Here is a 5,000-nt window from a genome sequence, read left to right as displayed (position 1 = left end):
GTTGTTGGTTAACTAGTCTTGTTGTCTCTAATACATCATTACAGTTGTTGGTTAACTAGTCTTGTTGTCTCTAATACATCATTACAGTTGTTGGTTAACTAGTCTTGTTGTCTCTAATACATCATTACAGTTGTTGGTTAACTAGTCTTGTTGTCTCTAATACATCATTACAGTTGTTGGTTAACTAGTCTTGTTGTCTCTAATACATCATTACAGTTGTTGGTTAACTAGTCTTGTTGTCTCTAATACATCATTACAGTTGTTGGTTAACTAGTCTTGTTGTCTCTACATCATTACAGTTGTTGGTTAACTAGTCTTGTTGTCTCTACATCATTACAGTTGTTGGTTAACTAGTCTTGTTGTCTCTAATCATTACAGTTGTTGGTTAACTACTTGTTGTCTCATTACAGTTGTTGGTTAACTAGTCTTGTTGTCTCTACATCATTACAGTTGTTGGTTAACTAGTCTTGTTGTCTCTAATACATCATTACAGTTGTTGGTTAACTAGTCTTGTTGTCTCTAATACATCATTACAGTTGTTGGTTAACTAGTCTTGTTGTCTCTACATCATTACAGTTGTTGGTTAACTAGTCTTGTTGTCTCTACATCATTACAGTTGTTGGTTAACTAGTCTTGTTGTCTCTACATCATTACAGTTGTTGGTTAACTAGTCTTGTTGTCTCTACATCATTACAGTTGTTGGTTAACTAGTCTTGTTGTCTCTACATCATTACAGTTGTTGGTTAACTAGTCTTGTTGTCTCTAATACATCATTACAGTTGTTGGTTAACTAGTCTTGTTGTCTCTACATCATTACAGTTGTTGGTTAACTAGTCTTGTTGTCTCTACATCATTACAGTTGTTGGTTAACTAGTCTTGTTGTCTCTAATACATCATTACAGTTGTTGGTTAACTAGTCTTGTTGTCTCTAATACATCATTACAGTTGTTGGTTAACTAGTCTTGTTGTCTCTAATACATCATTACAGTTGTTGGTTAACTAGTCTTGTTGTCTCTAATACATCATTACAGTTGTTGGTTAACTAGTCTTGTTGTCTCTAATACATCATTACAGTTGTTGGTTAACTAGTCTTGTTGTCTCTAATACATCATTACAGTTGTTGGTTAACTAGTCTTGTTGTCTCTAATACATCATTACAGTTGTTGGTTAACTAGTCTTGTTGTCTCTACATCATTACAGTTGTTGGTTAACTAGTCTTGTTGTCTCTACATCATTACAGTTGTTGGTTAACTAGTCTTGTTGTCTCTACATCATTACAGTTGTTGGTTAACTAGTCTTGTTGTCTCTAATACATCATTACAGTTGTTGGTTAACTAGTCTTGTTGTCTCTAATACATCATTACAGTTGTTGGTTAACTAGTCTTGTTGTCTCTAATACATCATTACAGTTGTTGGTTAACTAGTCTTGTTGTCTCTAATACATCATTACAGTTGTTGGTTAACTAGTCTTGTTGTCTCTACATCATTACAGTTGTTGGTTAACTAGTCTTGTTGTCTCTAATACATCATTACAGTTGTTGGTTAACTAGTCTTGTTGTCTCTAATACATCATTACAGTTGTTGGTTAACTAGTCTTGTTGTCTCTACATCATTACAGTTGTTGGTTAACTAGTCTTGTTGTCTCTAATACATCATTACAGTTGTTGGTTAACTAGTCTTGTTGTCTCTACATCATTACAGTTGTTGGTTAACTAGTCTTGTTGTCTCTAATACATCATTACAGTTGTTGGTTAACTAGTCTTGTTGTCTCTAATACATCATTACAGTTGTTGGTTAACTAGTCTTGTTGTCTCTACATCATTACAGTTGTTGGTTAACTAGTCTTGTTGTCTCTAATACATCATTACAGTTGTTGGTTAACTAGTCTTGTTGTCTCTACATCATTACAGTTGTTGGTTAACTAGTCTTGTTGTCTCTAATACATCATTACAGTTGTTGGTTAACTAGTCTTGTTGTCTCTAATACATCATTACAGTTGTTGGTTAACTAGTCTTGTTGTCTCTAATACATCATTACAGTTGTTGGTTAACTAGTCTTGTTGTCTCTACATCATTACAGTTGTTGGTTAACTAGTCTTGTTGTCTCTACATCATTACAGTTGTTGGTTAACTAGTCTTGTTGTCTCTACATCATTACAGTTGTTGGTTAACTAGTCTTGTTGTCTCTACATCATTACAGTTGTTGGTTAACTAGTCTTGTTGTCTCTAATACATCATTACAGTTGTTGGTTAACTAGTCTTGTTGTCTCTACATCATTACAGTTGTTGGTTAACTAGTCTTGTTGTCTCTACATCATTACAGTTGTTGGTTAACTAGTCTTGTTGTCTCTAATACATCATTACAGTTGTTGGTTAACTAGTCTTGTTGTCTCTACATCATTACAGTTGTTGGTTAACTAGTCTTGTTGTCTCTAATACATCATTACAGTTGTTGGTTAACTAGTCTTGTTGTCTCATTACATCATTACAGTTGTTGGTTAACTAGTCTTGTTGTCTCTACATCATCATTACAGTTGTCTGTCTAACTCATCTTGTTGGTTAACTGTCTGTCTGTCTGTCTGTCTGTTGGTTAACTAGTCTTGTTGTCTCTCTGTCTGTCTGTCTGTCTGTCTCTCTCTCTCTCTATCATCTGTCAGTTGTTGGTTAACTAGTCTTGTCTGTCTGTCTGTCTGTCTTCAGTTGTCTGTCTGTCTGTCTGTCTGTCTGTCTGTCTGTCTGTCTGTCTGTCTGTCTGTCTGTCTGTCTGTCTGTCTCTCTCTCTGTCTCTCTCTCTGTCTCTCTCTCTGTCTCTCTCTCTGTCTCTCTCTCTGTCTCTCTCTCTTTTCTCTCTCTTTTCTCTCTCTTTTCTCTCTCTCTCTCTCTCTCTCTCTCTCTCTCTCTCTCTCTCTCTCTCATTCTTCCTCTTAAACTCCTCTCTCTGTCACCCTCTCTATATATTTTTTTCTTTCTCTCTATTTCTCTCTCTCTCTCATTCTTCCTCTTAACCTCTCTCTCTCTGTCTCTATCTATGTGTGTGTGTGTTTCAGCCCAGGGCAGTGTGGGTGGAATAGGAATTACACAGGGTGGGGAGGGGAGAGAGAGAGAGAATGTGAGAGAGGGAGAGAGGGAGGAGAGAGAGAGAGAATGTGAGAGAGGGAGAGAGGGAGGAGAGAGAATGAGAGGGAGGAGAGAGAGAGAGAATGAGACAGTAACTGGTGGCTTGGACACATCTGAGCCAGCAACTAGAGATTTCTCTCCATGACAAACACACACTCACCTCTTCACACACACACACATTTTCCTCCTCACACACACACACACACACACACACTCACACACGCTCAGCGATTGATGGATTAATATTTTGAGGGGATGTTTCTGATGCCGTGCTGAGATCTACTTCTCTTCCTCATGGAGCAGAAAACCCTGAACTGTGAGGGAGCTACGGAAGGAGTAAGTAGAGTGTGTGTGTGTGTGTGTGTGTGTGTGTGTGTGTCTAGTACGTGTGTGGTCATGTAGTGGAATGTTTATAGTCAACAGCTGATCTCAGACCTGTCAGGAGTGTTAGAACTATTATCGGTTCTATAGATTCACAGCTATAAGTTATTCTCGTTTCATCATAGAGTCCAACCCCTAGTTAATAACAACATACTGCATTTCACCCATTGGGTCGAGGTGGGCAGGATTTACATGGTGATTTACTAAGATGTGCAGTTGCATTAGAATCTGATTTAGAAACTGGTTGGTAGATTTCTATTGTATGTTCAGACAGTTGTCTTGGCGATCTGATTTAGAAACCGGTTGGTAGATTTCTATAGTTCAGACAGTTGTCTTGGCGATCTGATTTAGAAACCGGTTGGTAGATTTCTATAGTTCAGACAGTTGTCTTGGCGATCTGATTTAGAAACCGGTTGGTAGATTTCTATAGTTCAGACAGTTGTCTTGGCGATCTGATTTAGAAACCGGTTGGTAGATTTCTATAGTTCAGACAGTTGTCTTGGCGATCTGATTTAGAAACCGGTTGGTAGATTTCTATAGTTCAGACAGTTGTCTTGTCTGATTTAGAAACCGGTTGGTAGATTTCTATAGTTCAGACAGTTGTCTTGGCGATCTGATTTAGAAACCGGTTGGTAGATTTCTATAGTTCTGACAGTTGTCTTGGCGATCTGATTTAGAAACCGGTTGGTAGATTTCTATAGTTCAGACAGTTGTCTTGGCGATCTGATTTAGAAACCGGTTGGTAGATTTCTATAGTTCAGACAGTTGTCTTGGCGATCTGATTTAGAAACCGGTTGGTAGATTTCTATAGTTCAGACAGTTGTCTTGGCGATCTGATTTAGAAACCGGTTGGTAGATTTCTATAGTTCAGACAGTTGTCTTGGCGATCTGATTTAGAAACCGGTTGGTAGATTTCTATAGTTCAGACAGTTGTCTTGGCGATCTGATTTAGAAACCGGTTGGTAGATTTCTATAGTTCAGACAGTTGTCTTGGCGATCTGATTTAGAAACCGGTTGGTAGATTTCTATAGTTCTGACAGTTGTCTTGGCGATCTGATTTAGAAACCGGTTGGTAGATTTCTATAGTTCAGACAGTTGTCTTGGCGATCTGATTTAGAAACCGGTTGGTAGATTTCTATAGTTCAGACAGTTGTCTTGGCGATCTGATTTAGAAACCGGTTGGTAGATTTCTATAGTTCAAACAGTTGTCTTGGCGATCTGATTTAGAAACCGGTTGGTAGATTTCTATAGTTCAGACAGTTGTCTTGGCGATCTGATTTAGAAACCGGTTGGTAGATTTCTATAGTTCTGACAGTTGTCTTGGCGATCTGATTTAGAAATAGTTTTAAAAGTTTTCTGTTCAGATTTGAATCCTAGTTAATGATAGTTTTGAGTAATTACATGTTCATTCAAGTTTTAACTTGGTTCCTGTTCTGGTAATGGAGTCACGTTAACAACAGTGACTATCGTTAACAACAGTGACTAAGCTGATTCTCACGTTCA

The 5,000-nt window shown here is 37.7% G+C and overlaps 1 long non-coding RNA gene across 1 annotated transcript in view; it reads left to right on the top strand.

Annotated features, from left to right (window-relative positions):
- Positions 1-2,871: 2,871 nt before the first annotated feature.
- The window catches only part of LOC127927454 (uncharacterized), a 50,984-nt gene continuing 48,855 nt past the window's right edge, over positions 2,872-5,000 (top strand). Inside the window, exon 1 of the long non-coding RNA XR_008127576.1 lies at positions 2,872-3,452. This is a non-coding gene — a long non-coding RNA (uncharacterized LOC127927454). The remainder of the gene's footprint in view (positions 3,453-5,000) is intronic.

This window comes from Oncorhynchus keta, unplaced genomic scaffold, assembly GCF_023373465.1.
Source record: "Oncorhynchus keta strain PuntledgeMale-10-30-2019 unplaced genomic scaffold, Oket_V2 Un_scaffold_14265_pilon_pilon, whole genome shotgun sequence".
Lineage (NCBI taxonomy): Eukaryota > Metazoa > Chordata > Actinopteri > Salmoniformes > Salmonidae > Oncorhynchus > Oncorhynchus keta.
Note: the sequence above shows the minus strand (reverse complement) of the source record. Positions and strands in the feature narration are given on the sequence as shown.